At 39.8% G+C, this 22,496-nt stretch overlaps 1 long non-coding RNA gene across 3 annotated transcripts in view; it reads right to left on the bottom strand.

The window, feature by feature from the left end:
• Positions 1-16,411, bottom strand: part of LOC138152096 (uncharacterized) — a 50,837-nt gene extending 34,426 nt beyond the window's left edge. Inside the window, exons 1-2 of one of the 3 annotated variants that reach the window (XR_011166024.1) lie at positions 16,271-16,411; positions 186-329 (exon numbers count right to left, since the gene is read on the bottom strand). This is a non-coding gene — a long non-coding RNA (uncharacterized lncRNA). The remainder of the gene's footprint in view (positions 1-185; positions 330-16,270) is intronic. The other 2 variants (XR_011166023.1, XR_011166022.1) reach the window with 2 other exon arrangements.
• Between the last annotated feature and the right edge of the window lie 6,085 nt (positions 16,412-22,496).

Here is a 22,496-nt window from a genome sequence, read left to right as displayed (position 1 = left end):
AAGTTACTTGACTACCTAGGAAAACCCTTCAGTGTCAGAAGATGAGTTTTTAGTTGAGTTTAAGCAACATTAAAATGTCATACTAATGAAATATTTCTAGAATGTAGTGGAATAGCAAACAAATTCTCCTTCCATTTCAAAGTAATTTACAGTTTTTGTCTTAAGTACCTTTTAGCTGAACATACCCACATATATACCTGTACCTGGAGGGTCTTTGGCAAAATTGTAAGGTAGGGTTTGACATCTCCCATCTCTCTTTGTGCCATATGTCATAACTTGCATCACCTCCTTTATCCTTCCTACAGATGTCCATGCTGCCTTCTTTCTATCTAGAGAGAAGAGATGTTATGGCATATTAGAACAAGTAGAGATAAGGTCTGAGGTCCTTGAGGTTCTCATCTGGATTCCACTTCTAACTAGCTGTGTCAATTTGGATAGTCATTTCTCTGCATTGTATTTTTATTTGTTCATGTGTAAAATGAGAGGCATGATCATGGAATGGATCAAGAACAATACTCAGAGTCAGAAAGTCCTGGGTAGAAGAACTGCTTCTGGCATATACCAGCTTTATGAGCACAGAAAATTACTTAACTTCTTCATGCCCCAGGCTACTGCCTAAGGATAAGTTTCAGACTCATTTTGCCTAGATATTAGTGGAGAGTTTCTACACTGGGAACGTTCTACCTTAAAGAATTCACAGGTCTGGAAAAATGATGATGGCGGTGATGAAAAAGGTGTTGTATTAAATTATATCTGAAGTCTCTTTCAGCTTTAATAGATTATATTTCATTATCAATTCCAAATAATACTGCCATTTGTTGTTCCTAGTCATGTTCTTTCCAGCTCTAACAATCTATTTCCCTTATTCTAAGGTCATTTCTAGTTCTGTCACTCTGTTTTCTAAAGGCTGTCTTAGCTGTGGCATTTTACATCCTCTGATCCTTTCTTTGGCACCCTACCTCCTTGTTCCAAAATTGTTCCTCTAATCCTTCCCCATAAATAATATACTTTTGGACAGAAAATCTCAAGTATTAGAAATAAAGCCTCCTTAAGTTAAGCCATGTAAAGGTGTGATTGTTAACACTGCATTCTCCCTCCCAGAGGTCATTGCATTTCAAAAGATGGCCTATTAACTCAAAATCATGAATCCCTAATATTGGAATTTCACAAACATGCTTTAGGTGAATGGCAAATCAAGAATTAATTCCACATATAGGCAACTACAAACCTTTATACATAAATATGCTTTTTAGAGTAGAATTTCAGCATTTCATGCTTAGACTTTTAAGTGCCTCCTTAGAAGTGGTTTAATTTAAACAGAGATCACATAAAGATACACATATCTAAAATAAAGATCTATCAGAACTTTAAAATTCACAGTAGTAGAGGTTGTTGATATGTGGGACTCATGAGAGGATAGATTATTAGTTATCTTTTTCTAAGAGTTGAACTAGTTAAAGAGCAAAACTAAAAGCTCTTGTCTGGCATTTAAAACCCATTACAACATGGCCCTAACCTACCTCCCCAGCCTTATTAGACATTACTCTCCTTCACAATTTCCAATCCAGTGGTCTTCTTACATACAACAATACATCTACCAATGCCATACCTTTTTCTTGGCTATCTTCCATTCTTGGAATGCATTCATAGGATCATATATTTAGAGGCGGAAGGGACCTTAGAGGCCCTTAAGAGAATCCAGGCCCTCATTTGAGAGATAGGAGACTAAAGCATTGAAATTTGGTTAAGTAACTTGTCCAATGACACATAAATAGTAAGTAGGAAGGATTTGAATCCAGATCTAATTTCAAGTCCAGCACATTTTCCACTGAATCATGCCCTCCCTCCCTTCTACCTCTTAGAAACCCTCATTTCCCTTCAAGATTCAGCTCATGTCATCTTCTTCATGAAGCTTTTCCTGATCTCCCAATCTAGTGCCCCCAAGCAAAAAACAAAAATCACCTTGTACCTATAGGTGTGTCTGTTGTCTCCCTGATAGGCTGTAAACTAGTGGAGAGCAGGAATTTTTACTTTTACCTTTGTATCTCTATCACCTTGGCACTTATGTGACTAATTCTAACTGAAATTCTGTAATTCTTCCAACTGTTTAAAACACCCCATAATATGATCATGATAGAGGAGACTTGCTTGCTTCCTCAATGCCATAGTTTTGATGGCATTCTGATGATTATTCAGGTTTTGTTGGCCAAGGCCCAGTTATAAAGTTGAGTCTTAGGGTAGAGTCACTAAAACCATTCAGGAGATAAACCTTCAGTATCCTTTGTGATCTCAAGGTCACAGGAAAGTCCATCAATTTCATTCTTGTTGCCTCTAGGCTAGTGGTGTCAAACTCAAATAGAAACAGGGGCCACTAATCCCCATATGAGGATCCCTGCATGCCTCATATTGCCTTAGTTTTAAAATATAATATTATCTATTTTCTTTTAAGTGTAATTATATTTTATTGGAAAACAAATATTCAAATTGGAATGGATTTGAAGCAAATTATACCATAAGCAGATTTTTTTAAAAAGAGGCCAAACAAAATTTAAAATATTGTGGAATATTTTCCAATTACTTTTTACTCTGAGTCTACAGCACCTGGGATTGTTGTGGACTGCATGCGGACCCACTGGCCTCACATTTCACACCTCTGATCTAGGGTGTCTTTGAGTCAATGAGGATGAGGCAGGGGCCACCCCTAGCCTTGGGCTCCCATCACACCCATTTGATCTCAATTGGCTAGCATTTTAACTAGCCTCTGACCTGTTTTCTTCAGGACATTTTGACTAAAGGTGTTATCCCTGGCACTGAACTATGAGAGCACAAAAACACTTTGGACTGATTTTCAAATGCCTTAGATGGAAGAAGACAAGCCTAGGACTATCCTTTTCACATGGAACTGGAATATCTCTAGCCCACTACTACCAGTGGAATGTCTGACTGATGCTACGCTGCACCAAAATGCAGGGATTGTGGGGTGTAGTTGTTGTTCTTAAAGGGGGAAGTCACAGCCACCCATTTTAACTGAAACATGTTGTGTAAGATGCTCTATGCCATAACTAGTTGCATTTGTTTGTAATGGGAGAGCAATAGATCTGGAGGCAGATGACCTGAATTCAAGACCCAGTCTTCTGTTTACCAGATGTGTTGCTAGGGCTATGGTAAGTAAAGTTTGGCTTTTCTGGGCCTCTCAATACCAGAGATATTAAAATTTTAATTTTAATATTCCATTCCCTCCCTCTCCCCCCAAAAAAGGAAAATGGGAGGGAGGAGAATGAAAAGAAAGAGGAGGAGAAAGAGAAGAAGAAGAAGGAAGAGGAGGAGGAGGAGGAGGAGGAGGAGAAGAAGAAGAAGAAGAAGAAGAAGAAGAAGAAGAAGAAGAAGAAGAAGAAGAAGAAGAAGAAGAAGAAGAAGAAGAAAGAGGAGGAGGAGAAGAAGAAGGAGAAGAAGGAGAAAAACAAGAAGAAGGAAGAGAGGGGTGGAGTGGGAGGAGGAGGAGAACAGGGAAGAGGAAGATTCAATTAAATGATACCTAAGATTCTCTCCATATTTAATATTCTATAGTATATTCTAAGTATATATATATATAGCTGTATTCTAAGTTAAGACCACTTCTAGAATTGAAGAGTTTGGACCAATTCAGGTAAACAAATATTATTAAGTACTTGCTATATACAAGGCCCTATTGTAGATAATGGAGATAACAAAATAAATAATAATAATAACTAGCATCTATATAAGACTTTAAAATTTGCAAGGCACATCTCATATGCTAACTCATTTGCTACAAAAACAAAAATGAACTATGCCATCAAGGGCCTCATATTCCACTGGAAGTAGGGCTGACTGGAGATACAACTTTTATATACTAATATCTCTTTGGCAGCTGTGGGGAGGGCAGATTGGAGAGGTGAGAGACTAAAAGCTCGAAGGACATTTAGAAGCCTATGACATTAACCTAGACAAAAGGTAATGAGGATCTACAGCTCTAAAGTCCCCTCAAGCCCTAAATCTCATGGTCACAGGTTAAGTATTCCTGGAGGGTACTGAAATGTCACATCCTTGGCTGGCTAGCCTGGGAAGAGTTCATATTTCTTCACAGTAAATGAGTATACTGGATAAAACATTAGCTTTTCTTTTTTTTACTCTACTTAGTTACTGGTTGAACCAAGTTTATTATAATGTGAGCTGTTTCTAATCAGTGAGAACTGTCAAAATCCGGGCCATATTAAGCCCAAAGGGGTGCACCAACAGCCACTTGGTGGATTTAGAACTATGTTTCACAGCTTCCAATGAATTGATGGCCCTTACAACAAGCAACATAAAACAAAAGGTGCAAGGAAAGCAGGAGATCACTCCTGGTGCTATCATCATAGCTCAACTCATGTGGCCACATTGGAGAGAGATGACAGACGAATGCAATAATGATTAATGGTCCTGGGAGAAGAAAAATCTTACACATTGCTGAACATAGTATCTCTTACACCAGCCTATATTGTTTTGGGGCTCAGGAGAAGCTTTCTATCTGCTGCTTGCTGTTCTCAATCACCATGAATCCTTACTGACAAGACACAGAATCCATCACATTCTCCAGGCAGCCTATTGTGGAGAGGCTGAATTTCCCAAGACCCCACCTAAGATCAATCTCTCAGCAATGTTTCATTACTCATATTGAATATCAGTTGCAAACTACAAGGTATTTCATTGGGAGATGTTTCACCTGTGACCCTGTGGCTTCCGAGTTTTAATTTGTTTCTTCTAAAGAGACTCAGGAGTATTATAAAGGCAGTTTCAATGATTCAGCAGAGACCGTGGCATTTGGGCTCTGCTTGGGGGCAATGCATATAAGTATTGGTTTGGAAGAAACCTCTAATCTAGTGATTCAGGGTGATTGAAAAGAGCAATTATGAGAAGGCCCAGGATCATTTTATGAAATAACCATTATTATTCACAGTCAGTTGTATAGGCCCATGGAGAGAAGCAGTTGATTGCAATTCTGTGGGCTTGATCAAAAGGCCCCCTCAAAGGGATATGACACATTTATGAAGTTTGTTATATCATGACCACAATCATGTCATGCATTAATCTAGCAAGACACTGGTTATGGAGAGGCCCATTTTTTATTGGACTAGGGGCATTCTGTCATGTATATGTTCTGCAGAGGAAAAAGGAAAAACCATCTCAGAGGACTTTATAATAGAAAGATTATTGGATTTGGAATTAGAAGATTTGGGTTCAAATTCTGGCTTTGCAACTTTCTATATATGTGACCTTGGGCAAGTTAGTTTATCTTGCTTGGCCTCCAACATTTCCTCTATAAAATGAATGGGGTTGAAGTAAATGATCTCTAAGGTTCCTTATAGCTCTAAAAACTACACAGTAAATTAATGATTTTTGTCACCCACCAATGGTGATGACAGCCTGCCCATGAGTGATAGTAGATAAATCCTGGAGGGTTGTATCTCGCCCAGATTCACACAGGTAGTAAGTGTCATTGGTAAGATTTGATCTCAGTTCATCCTCACTCCAGGTTCAACTTTCCCTCAACTTGCCAATGTGCCATTTATGTGTCATGATGCCATTGCAAAAGAAATAAATCCAGGCTCCAAGCTCACAGCACACTGGGATTCTAAAAGTACATTCTGGTATATGGGGTAGGGATGAGGGCCCTCAAGGGAGAACTCTCCTGGTTCTCCCAGGACCATGGATCACAGGGTCATAGATCCAGAGGTGTAAGGGATCAAAGAGACTATCCAGATCAATCTCCTCATTTTACAAATAAGGAAACTGAGGCCCAAGGAGATCAAGTGACATGTCCAAGGTCACAGTAAATGTCAGAGCTAGGATTTGAACACAGGTCCTCTATCGTCAGAGCTGCTACTCATTCCACTCTGGAACACTGCTCCTATAGACTTCTTAAAGGAAATCCTTTAAAGATGGCAATGCAAATTTCTTGGTTTATTAGAGCCCGGGCTTTCCTCTAAAATTGCAAGATGGTATAATTTAAAATGAATTATACTAATTATTGTAATGTTAATTAAAATGAATTATAGATTTTTCTGATAATCTTCATAATATTCTCATTTGGTATAGTGTGTCATTCTCCTTTACTGAAGGCTTTTTTCTGGTGCCCCATCACAATAAGAGTTAGGATATATATAGTACTTTAAGACTCAAAGAGCATTTTCCATATGTTATCTTAGTTGATCTTTCCAACAATGCTGTGAAATGGGTACTATTTTTCTTCCCACTTTATAGATGATGAAACTGAGGCTAAGAAAGGTTAATTAAGTGACTTGCCCAGGGTCACATTGCTAGAATTCAAATTCTGGTCTTCCTGACCCCAAATTTAGCAGTCTCTCCATAATACCATCTACCATTTTTCTCATTTAGTGTAAGGTATCAGATCAGGAATATACCTAGAGCCAATTGTCAAAGTTTTGTGAACTTTTATATTTCAGAAAAAATGGTTAACAGTGTAAATCAAGACTTAATTTATTGTTTTGTTGATTTCTAGACTAAAGAAAGTGATGGAGAAAATATTAATAATGCAGATTAAACTTAAAAGTGTATGTCACACATACATTCCTTCCCCTTCCTTCCCAGAGAGTTGGTTGTTAAACATGTACCAGAATACAGCTGTGTGTCATTCTCCTCAACTAAAGCCTTCCTATCTATTACTGCATCTTGAAAGAAAGACATCCCTTTGTTCTCCAAGGCTGGACTGACTAGGAAATCAGAAGCTCTGGGAGATCCCAATGAACTGGAGAGCTTTGGGGTATGGATTTAACAACCCAAGGGGTGGTTATTGTCCAAGAACAAGCCCATCTGATTCTGACTTAGCATAAAAAGATTGGCCACTACATAACCTTTTATTTTCATCCTGGGGGGAAGCACAGCAACATATGATAACCATTTATTATGTCATGGAGGCATCAAAGCTTTAGACAACTAACAGGTAAGTGACTTACCCAGGGTTCCATAGGCAGGCCATATTAGGCCAAATCAGAAGCTCTGGAAGATCCCAATGAACTGGAGAGCTTTGGGGTATGGATTTAACAACCCAAGGGGTGGTTATTGTCCAAGAACAAGCCCATCTGATTCTGACTTAGCATAAAAAGATTGGCCACTACATAACCTTTTATTTTCTTCCTGGGGGGAAGCACAGCAACATATGATAACCATTTATTATGTCATGGAGGCATCAAAGCTTTAGACAACTAACAGGTAAGTGACTTACCCAGGGTTCCATAGCCAGGCCATATTAGAGGCCAGGCTTGAGTCCAGGTTTTTCTGATTCCAAGGCCATCTCTATAGCCAGTACACCAAGCTACTGCTTTCTCCCTGTTTTACAGATGGGACAACTGTAACCCAGGGGTTACATAGTTAGTAAGTAGGTAATGGGGCCAGTATCTGAACTCAGGTTCTCTGAATCCCTATCCCAAAGCTTTTCTCCTTGCACTGGGATCTGCCTCTGCAGAAGAATATATGCTAATGAAACCAGAGCTCTTTGAAGTATGTTTGGCCCTCCTTTCAAATGCAACTTCTGTGCCTTTCTTCTTAATTTGCTCCTTTGATTTGCATAAACCACTTCACCAATTTATAAGCAAAACCTCATCCTCTAAATTATTCTCTTTAAGAGCTGATGTTGCCCCTATTTCTGGCATTCCTTCACTTGGATTTCTCTGGGCTCTGGGAGGCTCTTTGCTCTGCCCCCCACTCTAGCCTGACCCTAATCCCTTTTGTTCTCTGTACTCAGGATCATTTTATTTATCCATTCCAGGAGCTTTGCTGCTAGATTATCCCTTAGAAAATAATGAAGGTCAGACTTTATTTTTTTTTTCTTTACAATGCTCATTCTAAAGCTTCCCGAAAATTTTGACTAAGTGTATTTGTGGCTTTGCTGCTAATTTGAGAAGTATATGCAAGGAAGTGTCAAGAAAATTTTTCACAAAGATTGTTCTTTTTCATAAATCCAGAGAGGATTTTTTAAAATGAGGTTGTCTCAGATTTGTGCTGGAGAATTGGGTTTGCAGTCAATGTTTTTCTTCTCTTCCTTATCTCCTATGATTCCTTTACCTCTAAGAGGGTCTACCAAACTCAAGATCAGCTTTGGGGTCTCTACCACTTACACATTACTGAGCAGAGAGCAGAGTCCTTTTAAAAATGGTTTACAGAGAGGATCGGGGAAAAAAACACGAAAAGCTTTATATTAATATTGCATTAGGTAAGCTCTTTTTAAAATTAATCCCTTTGTCTTTCTAAACATTACAGTCATTTCCTTGTGCCCCTACCCCCAATTCCTGCCTTTGAACAGAGTAAAATGGTTAAGTAAATGGAAAAATTTAGTATGTCTGTTGGAATATGTGGCATTCTTTATGTATAACCCCCATCATCCCTGTCAAAGCATCTAGGTGGCAGAGCGGATAATATGCTGGACCCAGAGTCAGGAAGACCCGAGTTCTAATATGACCTCAGACACTGACTGGGGGACCCTGGGCAAGTCACTTAAACCTATGTCTGCCTCAGTTTAACCAACTCTAAAATGGGGATAATAATAGCACTTTATGGGGTTGTCATGAAATAATATTTGTAAAATACCACATTGTGTGTCAAATAGTAGGCGCATAAAAATGCTTTGTTTCCTTTCTTCTTATTATTAAGAAATGTGAGATATGTTTCCTTATCAGTTCTTCCATGAAAAGAAAAATAGTCATGACCATTAATAGGACTTTGGTTGCCTTTTGTTGGTTTTATTTTAATTATTGAAGTCATATTTTTATTCTTGTTCTGCTTACTTTACTTGGTTTCCATTCTCACATAAAAGACAGCTTGGTGTAATGGCTAGGGTCCTGGATTTCTGGTGAAGAAAACATGGGCTTGAATTCTGCACACAGTACTTAACTAGTTGTGTTATCCTTGATGAAGTCACTTAACCATCTCAGTTTCCCAATCTGTAAAATGATAGGAGAAGACACACAGAGAGAATGAGACAGAGAGAGAGACAGAGACAGACAGAGAGACAGACAGACAGAGACAGAGAGAGAGACAGAGACACAGAGAAAGATAGAGACATAGAGAGAGATAGACAGAGAGACAGACAGAGAGAGAGAGACAGAGAGACAGAGACAGAGACACAGAGAGAGAGAGAGCGACAGAGACAGAGACTTTTCCCCTGGCCAAAATATAGCATCAAAGGAACAACTGGGACTCTGCCGCTGACAGATATACGTAATTAAGGCAGGACTATGTGATTGGTGAACAATGACCTTGCCTCCTAAGCTTTTTGCTCTTATTCAAATTTATTTGCATGCTAAGTCACAGAGGTTCTAGGAAGTGATTAGTTCTAAGTGAAATAGTTGTCTGGAACAGAGAGCTGTGTTAGGGCTTAACCTTAGCCTTTGGCCACTCCATGTGGCTTTTGTTACTTTGGTCTGATAATGATGACTAAAGAGCTGTCAGTTAACCATTCTCTGGGAGAGGTTCTAGTAGACAAGAGCTGAGATAGCAGACAGTGTTACAAAGAGATAAAGCCTAGAAGTTGGTAGCAAGGAGCAATTCTTCATCAGAGACAAGAAGCTATATTTGAGACGAGCAGAATAGTGCCCAGGGGAAACTGCATGTCAAGTAGTTGCTATGGGGCCATGGGATAAAGGAAGGGAAGAAGCATTTATATAGCATTGTTGAGGTTTGGGGTTTAGGGGTGCTGGAGACACCAAAATACTGACATGCCGGTTCCTGACAAATGAATTCTACTCAAGCCTTCTCTCAGCCAAAATAAAACAAAGGTTACTAAAGATTTGCCATAATGGGTGGACTCTTAAGGAGCCTAAGTATTTGTGACACTTGTATTGACAAGCAGGTCAGAACAATCTGACACAGACTGAGGCTGAGCAAGGCTGAATCTGAGGGCCTTCATGGAGGCAAGATGGATCTTTCATATATTAAGACTGTGGGAGGGATCAAAGGATGGCCTAGAGGAGGGATTTGGGGAGGGTCTTGAGGAGGAGTCTAAGCAGGATCTTGTTGGAACTGAGGTCAGAATCCAGGAATGGGATTAAGGGTGGGAAATAGCTGAAGGCTATCTGGAGATGATGGACAATGGAGGGCTAGGCTAGTTTAAAGGTAGCAGATTTGGGTATAGATATTTTGGTAGGATCAAGGGTGGGGAGTAGGTGGACAATGGAGGGCTAGGCCAAGTTAAGGGTAACAGAGATTTGGGAATAGTGATAATGGAAGGCTTGTGGCCTCAGGAGAACACCAGATCAAGTGGGAAGATTCAAGGAGAGTTCAAGGGGACTTCTAGAGCCTGTGCCCCATCACTACCACTAACAAGGAGGAAGCTCGGGAAAATCAGTGTTATGATAACACAAGAAGACCATAGGCAGTCTTACAGTGTTCAAAGCGTGAGTTGTCTCTCCCAGCACATGCCCTGACCAAATATTTTCCCTATGTGTGTACCTCAAATGCAGAATCCCTATGTCTGTTCATACTCCTCATGGATGGTATGTGCATTTATGGTAGAATGTGTCTCAAATTTCTTATTGTATTCATTAAATGACTAACTTTAAACACATTTTGTCCTCCAGCTGACTAGAGATTAAAGTAAATCCACCATGAGGGAGAGGGGGAATCAGGAATTTTTTATTTAAAGTGATTTAGGTCTACAGAATACTATGGACCTGGAATCTACTCTTCTGGTGTGCCCAGCTATGAACAGAGTGCCCCCAGCTGTCATCCTCATTTCCTGTCATCTTATAATAGTATATTCTGTTGTGATCCTATACCACATGTTGTATAGTCATTCCCCAAACGATACAAGTAGTTAATATTTTATATGATGCTTACTATGTGTCAGGCTCTAGACTACAATGTCTGCTCTGATACTTTCCTATCTCTTTCATAACCTATTTAATGGGATCTGAGTCTGGGGAGCAGGGTCCCACCTCTGTGTTTTTGAGGAGAGCAGGGATGCCTAGTGAAACGTGGTATGAAACATGGTATGAAACATGGTATGAAACATGGTACCAGGGGAAAAAACAGAGACTACAAGACTGACAAAGAAGACAAACATTTATTCACGAGTTCGAACCCGGGTCCAACCATACACTTAAGATGGAGGACCCCGAGTGTCTTCTCGGGCGTTCTTTTATACAGTTCTTGGGGAGAGCGGGAAACACAAAGGTCAGGGATTGGGTGACAGACAAGTATGAGCTTTAGAGATAGTGACTTGGCGCCAATTCTATAGGGGTCAGGGGGGATGGTCGAGATTCTTAAAGGTCACCAGGAAGTCAGGGTGAGGAAGGAATGTGCTGACATTCCTTCTAGCAAGAAGAACAAGTCTAACAAGTTTATTCCCTGGTATGAGTGGCCCTACCGGAATCAACATTTCTCCTTGCATTTCCTGATTTGGGAGGCCCCTTCTCACCTAGAATGGTACCTGATTGTCTATATGCAGGTAGTGGAAGGGCACTGGAAAGCTGGTTTTACTTTGTAAGGTTAGGTGAGGGAATCCTTGATGAGATGAGAATTGGCTCCTACTAGACGAATACTCAGCCACCAGCTCCAAACCATGCTGCCATCATCTCTATCTCCTAACTTCATTTCAATTGGACTCCCCCCTTGGAACTACTCCGTGCTCTGATAGCTGAGCATTAGTAGCATCTTGCTAAGAACTAAGCTTTCACCTTATTTCCTGGTCATTAGCTCCAAAACATAGTCTTTGTCACTGGTAACCCCAACCTTTTCCACATAACTTTTATCTTCACCCATTAGAATGTAAACTCCTTAATAACAGAGATGGCCTTGCTTGCTTGTATTTGTGTAATGGAGGAAGCTACAAGGTACAGCAGATTAAATATGGGACTTGGAGTCAGGAAGGCTTGAGTTCAAATCCAGCCTCAGATACTTACTAGCTGTATGATCCAGAACAAGTCACTTAATCTCTTATTAAACTAACTGTCTCTTTGTCTCTCTCCCTCTCTTTTCCCTCCCCACCTCTCTCATTTTTTGTTTTTGAATGTCCTCTTTATCTTTATCCCTTCAATACTGAATCCAGGGGAAATTAATTTTTTAGAAGAAATCAGATTTGAGGACAAGACTATAAACAATCACCCCACTCCATAGCATAGCTTACCTTCCATATTTTATAAGCAAAAAGAGTACTGACCTTCCCCAAACACAAATGAATAAATCAGCAAGTGTTTATGGATGTCCTTCTCCTGTATTCCCCTTGCATGTTGTCTCCTCCATTAGACTGTGAACTCCTTGAGAACAGGGACTCCCCTCATCCCCTTTCCTTTGTATCCTCAGAGTTTGGCACAGGGCCCAGCACACAGTAGGCACTTTACAAATGCTTGTTGACTTGATTTATTTTTCTAAGGGTTAAGCACTATGCTAAGTCTTGGGAGAAAAGGGGTGGCAGTAACAGAGGAGCATACCATCGCCAGCACCTTCTGGCATAGTGAATAGAGCAGTGGACATCGAGTCAGGTGCTTTAATAGTGATGTGAACCTTGGCAAGTCAATGTCTCAGTCTCAGTTTTCTTATCCATAAAATAAAGATAATAAAGTACTCTTCTCAAATGAGATAATATATGTAGAGTGCTTTGCCAACCTAAAAATACTATACAAATGCTAGCTATTCCTTTTTTTTTTTTTAAACCAAACCTGGATTTCACAAGCACAGGGGAATTCTCTGGGACAAATTTCCCACAATTAATTGAAATTATCAGCTGCTTTGTAACTTGTTATCTTAGATCATTGCAAGCTACTGAGAGGTTAAATGATTTATCCAGGGTCACACAGCCCCAGTATGTTGAGAGGCAGGACTAGAACTCAGGTCTCTTCCTTCTCTCTTCTTCCCCCTCCCCCTTTTCCCCTTCACCTCCTCCCCCTTTTCTGCCTTCCTCCTTCTCTCCTCTCCTCCCCTTTCTCTCTCCTCCCTTCCTCCTCTTTCCTTATCTTCCTCAGAAGATACTACTCAGAGGTGTGCTAGAGTCATTTATTAGACATAGAGAGTCCATTGTTAAATTTTTCATGTGAGCATTTACTCCTTGGAAATGGGCAAATGCTACATATCAGAGATTGATTTATTGCTTTGTTGATTGTCTAGACTTAAAAAAGTCGAGGAGAAAATGTAATAATGGAGAGATTAAACTTTAAAGTGTATCTTCCATATGTTTTCTTGGAGAACTATTTTTAAATATTTACATGCCCTTGCTACCACTTTACTTTTCTGTGATGTTTTAAGGTTCCAAAAGTACTTTCTTCCAAACAAGTTGTGCAGCACCAACATTATTAACCCCCTGCTGACAGAGAAGGATTATGAGGTATGTTCTTTGTCCTCAAAGAGCTCATGGTCTGGGAGGGGGGGGGGGATGGGCGGGGGGGGGGGGGGGAGCATGGGGGGGGGCAGAGAAAGCTCACATTCCAAAGCAAGGTAGGAATGATGTTGACAAGGTGTGAGATATTAGGAAGAAGGAAGAGTCATTTAGGATCTTGAATGTCAGAGGTAGTTCTATTTCTTTTAGGACACAGAACAAGACTAGACAGTTGGGTCCTTTGACAGGAGGACAATGAAGAAAAATTCATCTTCCTATGCCCTGTTCCTCCCAACCCCCCAAGTGAATTTTTTCTTGTAGAAATAATGGGGCCCCTATCCTGAGACCAACAGATTCTGGCTTCAGGGGAGGCCTAATAAAAGGAGATATCTTCAGAAACAGCCCCAACTAACACAACTTTTCTAAGTTTACAATAGCTATGGGTTGGTGCCACGGGGCCAAAAATAGCAGCATAATAAGAATGCCCCCAGTGCTTTAGTTTCAGGTACTAGGCTGATTGAAAGTTCAACCTAAACCCCAGTAGATAACTTTCCAATCTAAGCACTTGTAGTTCCCAATCCACAGAAGGTTAATAATAAAACACAGAAGAAACAAATGTACCTTTCTACCTAAACCTCTAAATACAGATCAAGGGGGTAAAAACCACCCCAAACATCTATTCAAAGTTTTGCCAGTTTTTAATCAAGAACCTGTCATTGCCCCTGGAAAAGAAGCTGCCCTGTGGTCTCCTGTCTCTCTAAACCATCACAAATCTGCCTGCCCAAGTCAGCTCCTTTATTTCCCTGATGGCTCTGCCTTCCCTAAGCTGAGAAGTAATTCACTCATCTGCAATAGGACTGAGTCATCTCTTAATGCAGGAATTCTAATTACAAAGTGGTTTGGTCCATATTGGTCATACTGTGGCAGGCAGATTTCCTCCTCTGGAAGGAGTGATTCCTTCTGTATCTAGACACCAGGATGTGACCTTCAGCCAGGCACCCATTCACGCTCTCAGTAATATCAAACTCATCTGTCTTTAACTTCACACTCCTGTGTTTTAATGGCCTCACTGACTTCTTACTACTTACATAGCAAAATAATTTCTTTGGTGTCATCTGTTTTTAGTGCTGCCTTATTTCATTGGCTTCCTTAGCCTAATCATTTTTGAGAACTACTTCCATTTGTTTTTCTATCTCTTTTCATCATCTCCCTTTCCTCATATTTTCTTTCTTCCAATAAACTAAGTAATTTAATGGCCCTAATCCCAAGGCTCCTGTTAAAAGCTCAGAGGTGGAGGTTGGTTTATAAAAAAAAAATTGGTCTCAATTTAAACCTGTCAATCAAACACAATTTAATCTACTTTTCACTGCATGCTTGAAATAGTTTTATGGGAGACAAAGTCTCCCACTAGGAGCTGGGTTAGGGTTTCTTACTTGAAAATAATCAGAAACCTTCTAGACCTTTCATGAATGAACTTCACCCACTAGATACAGACATTTAACCAAGACACCTAGAGTGTCCTTGTCTGTATTCATAAGATTGTGGGATCTAGGACTGGAAAGGGTCTTCCAGCCCATTTGCTTATAGATGAAGAATCAGAGACCCAGGGAACTTAAGTGAACTGTCTAAGATCACAGAGCTTTTATGTAACTAAACCAGAATTTTAACCAGGGTCCTATGGGCTACAAATCCAATGTTCTTTCTACTATATTACCCAAAACAAGTTAACAAATATTTAAAGTTCCCCAAGATGTGTTGAGAACTATATTCAGTATTGGGGAGGAAAAACTAAAGAAGATGAATTTTTTTCTCTTAAAGAGATCCATTTGGATGTATATGAAACACCTAGAGAAAAATACAAGTAAACATAAAATTCTTGTTAGTACTATACATTTGGTACTTAGTTGTTTCAGTTCCCTATTTATAATATCAATCAACCAAGCAATCACTACCATGCCAAGTGAAGAACTCATGAAAAGGAGGGTGCTCCTATGGTGGTCAGAAGAAGCATTACAAAGACATTCTCAAGATTTCTCTAAGGAACTTTGGAATTGATTATATGACATGGGAGACAGTGGCACAGAACTGCCTACCACGGCCCCCCCCCCATATCAAAGATGATGCTGTGGTCTATGAGCAAGGCAGAATTGCAGTAGTTCAAAAGAAATGGGAGATGTACAAATTTAGAGACATCTCCACCCAAATGTTCATGTGGATTGTTTGTGTACAATCTGTGGTAGAGCCTTTTGAGTTCATGTTGGTCCAATCAGCCACAGCTGGACAGCCTGTACCTCAACTGTAAAATAATGATGTCATTTTGGTCCTCTTTGAGAGCAAAGGACAGCAACCAGCCATGTGTTGCCTTCCCCTGTTAGAATGCCTTCCCTTCCTTGAGGGTAGGGGCTGTCTTTCTTTTTGTTGGTCTTTATGTCTCCAGCACTAGACACAGTGCCTGGGATATAGTAAGTATATAATAGTTGTTCATCATTGGCATGACTGTCAATGCTAGCCTCTGGGGTTAAATAGAAAGACAAAAATGAAATGATCAAACACTTGGAAGTAGAAAGAACCTTAGTGATCACAGTATCACAGAGTTGGCAGAAAGCCTCAGAGGCCCCATACAAGGAGGAATCCCCATCACAACATACTTGAAAAATTGTCCTGGACCTCCAAAGATAGGGAATTCACTACCTATTTGTAGTAGCAAGCACCCTAGCATACCCAGGGTGGCTGCCAACACAGGTTCTTAGATCTTCTTCTCTAAAGGAAAGCAACTCAAAATGGGTTAACAATCTTACTTTAATCAATCAAATATGTATCATTTACATAGTTCAGGGGAAAAAGGTCAGCACCCCAAACTTCAGAGTATACAGACAGAAGTTACAAGCAGACAGAGAAACAGATCAGCAGACAGGGCTTCCCACTGTCTGACCATTACATCCATACCTAGTCAGTTACCAGAGAGGGAAGCACCAACATCTGGGTTTTCAAAGCCAGGGGACTCAACAGCTGCCCAGATTCTCATCTGGCCAAATCACACAACTCTTCTCAAAGTGATCCCCAAAGCAAAACCTCACATCAGGGAGTATATATAGCCTTCTCCTGGGTAAGAGAATGTCACAACCTTGTGACTCATTGCCCAATAAGTAATAAGGTGTGGGCATTCCTGAAAAACAAGCCTCCCTCCACAGGCTCCCTGTAACCACATTCAGCCTATTAGGGGGCAGAGTATATTTTCAAATCAGGGAAGGTTCTCAGAGTCATTTAAGCCTGTCAAAGGGCCAAGGGGCAGGGAAGATCTTCAGATTCCCATTCCCATTCCCATAACACTATTGTTGCAGATCAAATGGTTGGGAAATTTTGTATGGCCTCAGATCCCTTCCAACTCAAAATCTATCAGATAATGGAACTGAACTCTGTCTCTACAACTTTCCTGCTGTTTCTTGTTCTGTCTCCTGGGACAAAGCAGCCTTCTAGATGCAGGAAGATGGTCCTCACAGTCCTCATGTCCCAGCTAAAGTTTCTCTTTTCAGTGCTGAACATCACCAAGTTCTTAAAGCCCTGGAACCAGTTTGAGCCATCTTGAGCATTTACACCCCAGAAATCAGCAAACAGTGCAAATCAGGTCTTGTTTTGTTGATTGTCCCAACTTGAGAAAGTGATAGGGAAGATGTTTATGATGAAGATTATGCTCAAAAGTGTGTCTTGTGTCCATCCTGCCCACCCCCATCCCTCGGTGATTTTCTGAAATAAAGCAGCTGTAACTGAAAATCTAGAAAGGTAGTAGTGCACAGTGTGAAGCATGGTAGACTGAAGTCATGAATACCTGGATTTTAATTTTGCCTCTTAAATCACTTCTCTGATCCTTATTTTCCTCACCCATTAAAGTGAGATAATTGTTGATCAGTTGTGTCTGATTCTTCATGACCCCATTTGGGGTTTCTTGGCAAAGACACTACCATGGTTTACCATGTCCTTCTGCAGTTCATTTGACAGATGAGGACCCGAGGTAAACAGGGTTATATAACTTGCCCAGGGTCTCACAGCCAGTAAGAGTCAGAGGCCAGATTTGAACTTAGGAAGATGAATATTTCTGACTTCAGGTCTGGCTCTCTATACACATTACTGCCCGAATTGAAACAAAAACAGCTAGTATTTATGTAGGATTTTAAGACTTACAAAAACACTCTCTACATATTATTAGATCTTCACAACAACACCTATAAGGCAGGTGCTATTGTACAGGTGAAGATATTGAGGTTAGAGGGTAAGTTTCTTGCCCAGGGCAACATAGCCAGTGATTATTGGCCTACCAGGGATATATTGAGGATTTGGATCCAGACCACTGCAATAAAGTGAATATTACAATAAAGTGAGTCACATGAATTTTTTGGTTTCCCAGTGCATATAAAAGTTATGTTTATACTACACTGCAGTCTATTAAGTATGCAATAGTATTATGTCCAAAAAACCTCAAACAATGTACATACCTTAATTAAAAAACCCAAACTTTATTGCTAAAAAAATGCTAACCATTATCTGAGACTCTAGTGAGTCATAATCTTCTGGCTGGTGTAGAGTCTTGCCTTGATGCTGATGGCTGCTGATTGATCAGAGGGGTGGTTTCTGAAAACTGAGGTGGCTATGGCAATTTCTTAAAAATAAGATGACAATGAAGTTTACCACATTGATTGACTCTTCCTTTAATTCAAACACTTAGAGGTCATTTCAGGGTTATTAATTTGCTGAATTTCAATATTTTGACTCAGAAAATAAGGAGACCTGAGGAGATGGAGAGATAGAAATGGCTGATCAGTAGAGCAGTCAGAACACACAACATTTACTGATTAAATTCATAGTCTTTTAAGGGCATTGTTCGTGGAACCCTAAACCAATTGTAATAGTAACATCAAAAATCACTGGTCACAGATAAACATAACAGATATAATACTAATTAAAAAGTTGGAAATTTTTTGAGAATTACTAGAATGTGACAGAGAGACATGATGTGAACACATGCTGTTGGAAAAATGGCACCGAGAGACTTGCTCAACACAGGGGAGCCACAAAACTTCAATTTGTAGAAAAAATACTATATCTGTGAAGTGCAGCAAAGCAAAGAGTAATACAACAAGTATGCCTGCATCTGGATTAGGGTTTGAGACAACCTGACTGCCTCTGGAACTTACAATCTGTGTGACCCAGCCAGTCATGTCACCTCCCTGAGGCTCATTATCCTCATTTGCAAAGTTGGGAAAATAACACATGTAGTACCTGCTTCACTGAGGTGTTACAAGATTCAAAACAAAATTAAAACACTTTGTAAATGCTATATAGGTATCAGTAATTATTAGTCATTAAAATATGAAAAATAAGCCTAAGAGAATTTACAGTTGGAAGGGGACCTTATAAACCACCTACTCCAATTCACTCATTTTATAGAGGAGAAAATGAAGACCCTAATATGGTAAATAGAATCCCCAAGGTCACATGGTTAATGAGTGGCAGGATCAGCCTTTGAAGTTAGGACTTCTAATTCCAAAGTCAGTTTTCACTTCATTAAACTATCCTACCTCTTTGTTTACGAGAACGCCTATATTGTTTGGTAGAGAATATCAGGACTACAGGAACAGAGTAAAGAGAAAGATCTTTGTAGACTAGGATATTGAGAGAAGGCTTCCTGAATAAGGATGCTACTTGTATCTGACTTCAAAGAAAATAGAAGATTTAGTTAAAGAGCCTATAGCTCAGGAAGGGCATTTTGGGGAAGCTTAAGCCAGAGGAGTATTGTATAGTAGAAAAAGTATTAGTTTTGTCATTGGGACCTGGGATTGAATCCAAGTCCTGCTAATAATGGCCTTGGCCAACTCAACCATTTTGAACTTTGGTTTTTTCTTTTGTAAAATAAAGAGCTTGTATTTATAGGATCTCAAAAAGCTTTAAGTCATTGCATCCTATGAAGGCAAGTGAGAAAAATGATGGAATGTACTCAGGGGTTCAAATGGAGAGTCAATAGTAGTTAATATTAGATAAGTAAGGAGGGACTTGTTGGAAGCCATGAATGTCAGACCATGGATTTTGATATCGAAGTAATAAATATTTATGAAAAGATCTCCATCAAACAGGGAACTGCAGTAACAATCTGTCTTAGAGGATAAGTGTCTGTCTTGATTAGGATGGTGGCAGTGGGCATGGACCAGAAGTTTAATTTTTAAAAAATATTGAAGGAAGGTTTAAAAGAACTTGATGAGTGGAACAAGAGGAGGCAAATCAAAGATAATTCATGTTTAGCTCTAGACAAAATTCTGAGGTTGGTAAAGTCAGATGCTTACAACATATCAAATTTGGAACAATGGTGGAGTATCCAAGTGGAACTCAACTAAATTTAATCAAACTCAGGAATAATTTATTAAGCATTTACCATGTACAAGACATTATGTTAGACAATGTGACTACAAAGAAAATAGCAAACCAATTCCTGCCTTTGAGGAGCTTTCATTCTGTTAAAGGAGAGACTGTGGAAGGAAGGGAGAGAAAGGGGCCTGAAGAAAGACCCATGGAATAGATCTACTTTATGAGATCAGTAACAAATTTGAACAATTCAGAAAAAAAGAATTTATATGAACTGCAGCAAAGTGAAGTAAGCTGAACCAGAAAAACAATGTACACAATAAACAAAATAATATAAAATAATACAACATTAAAAGATAACATAATTTTGATCCATGCAGTGACCAATCATGATATCAGAAGACAGTTGGAGGAGCATTATCACCTGGTGGATTGTAAATCCAAGATTAAGCATATGGGGTTAGATAGGGTCACATAGTAGCTTGTTTTACTATTGTTTCAAGGGAAGATTCTTTAGAGGGCCACAGGAATGAGAATAATGTAAAAGAAATCAATAAAATATTTATTTTTAAGGTATTAATAAAACATTCACTTTTTTAAAAGTGGTCATGAAGATTAAATGAGTGAGAGAGAGTAGGAATCATTAGAGATTTGTTGTTGCTGTTCATGCTTCATTCCTGAAGAGGACAATTGACATCAGGAGGGTGATGTCTTGACTTGCTAGTGAATTGTATTTGAGTGAGGTAGGGCTGAGCAAAGGCATCAGTCTCACTCTCTCCTCCAGAGTCACTGGACTCCAGTGGCAAGACATAGGTCAGGACAACTGGTGATGGCTCCAGATGCAATGGGAGACCTAGGTCTTTTTAAACTAAGGTCTTTCTCATTGTCTGAGGTCATTAGAGAGACAGAAAGAGAATTAAAGAAGTATAGTATCACTAAAGGCAATGAATGAGTAAGGATATAGTAGGAGATAGTGGACCTATTACAAAGGGAGAATATAGATCTCTCTGCCTCTTTCTGGACACTATTCCTACATCTCTGAATGCAGCTTAAGATCAGACTAATTCTCTCTCTCTCTCTCTCTCTCTCTCTCTCTCTCTCTCTTTCTCTCTCTCTCTCTCTCTGGCATAAATGAGGGTTATGTAATATAAATTCATTATGGGTGAAGTCAGCTTAGTTTCATGATTTTCTCCATCATTGCTCAGCAGCCTTGGAGCAGTACTTGAGAAATTGGATGGTGAGGGTTTCCTAAGGATGACAATTTGAAGGCTGGGGATAATGAAAACTAAGGGCTGGGGGCCATGGATCCTAGGTGAGTGGACTTTGGGGTAGGAGGGTGGCATCTTGGTCTTTTAATTTCATCTGTATAAGGAACTCTTGGCATGGAAAGATACCACTACATGTCAGCAAATTTTCTGAAGCTAATACATTAGATTGCATGTGGTAGTGAAAGGTTATGAGATTTGTCCATGGTGACACAGTTACTATGTGTTGTTGTTATTGCTGTTATTTGTCCTTCCTTCTTGGAAGAAGACATAACATCAGGGAGGTAATGCCATGACATGGAAGTGAATTGGATTTAAGTGAGGAAGGGTTGTGCAAAGTCACCAGCCTCACTCTCTTCCCTGGGACCATCTGGGTCTGGTGGCAAGATACAGATGAGAAATATTGGAGATGGCCCTGGATGCAGTGGGAGTCCTTGACCTTTTTAAGCTAAGGTTTTTAACTGGTCTGTTTGACTGAGGCAATGCCCATTCAGTGATTAAGGTTAGAAATGAGGCAGAGAATGGCCTCTTTACCTAGTCAAAAAATGTAATAGGTGCTCAATAAATGCTCATTGCACAGTGTAACATTTATACATTAAGTGGATGAATAATATATAAGGGACTTTAATAAGCACTGTGGTAGCTAGGTGGCACAATGGATAGAGCATTTGACCTGGAGTCAGGAAGATCTTTGTCTGAATCCTTCCTCAGACATTTGATATTTACTAGCTGTGTGACCCTGGGCAAGTCACTTAACCTAGATTGCCTTGAAAAAAAAATTGCCCATGAACAAAAAACTATATGTTAAGGTCAGAACTAAATCCAGGTCTGTCAGACTCTAAGGGAAGCCCCCATACTCTAGGCTATGTTGTTTAAAACAATTTCTCATTGGCTAGGACAGTATATAGCACATTGTGATAGTTTAATAAATGATTATCGAATGGCAAACCATATGGTCAAAGCTGTATATAGGGCAAGTGAAACCAGACTAAGGATGACATGCGGAGGATGTGTGTGTGCATACGCTCATGTATGTGTGTGTGTGTGTGTGTGTGTGTGGTGTGAGAAAGAGAGAGAGAGAGGAGAGAGAGAGAGAGAGAGAGAGAGAGAGAGAGAGAGAGAGAGAGAGAGAGAGAGAGAGAGAGAGAGAGAGAGAGAGTGCAGGCAGGGTGAAAAACAGGAGGTTGTGGCCGGAGAGTAGAAATTCAAAGCTCCAGATGTCTGGGGTTAGGCAATTTCAAGTGCTGGTGAAATATAATATGCATTTGTTCTGGAGTGTGCCTGAAATAGGGTGGAGAATATAATTTTCGAAGTTGAGTAAGAATTGAGAAGTCAGGTTATTGGATGTGTCATAAATATGAATATATGCTCCTCAAGGGTAATGTAATGTCAGGAGTGGGGGAGAGCAGGAATATTGAGCCAAATATCTCAATCATTGAGAAAGTATAGAGACTGAAGTCAAGGTCATTGAGGGAGTAAGTGACAGTCAGAACTCAGGTCCTTTGACTGTAGCTCCAGTGTTCTGTCTGTTGTAGCACACTTCAATTAAATTCAAG

The sequence above is a fragment of the Petaurus breviceps genome, unplaced genomic scaffold (genome assembly GCF_028583685.1).
Source record: "Petaurus breviceps papuanus isolate PSGF00001 unplaced genomic scaffold, PetGlider_PUasm1.0 90919, whole genome shotgun sequence".
In the NCBI taxonomy this organism is placed as follows: domain Eukaryota; kingdom Metazoa; phylum Chordata; class Mammalia; order Diprotodontia; family Petauridae; genus Petaurus; species Petaurus breviceps.
Note: the sequence above shows the minus strand (reverse complement) of the source record. Positions and strands in the feature narration are given on the sequence as shown.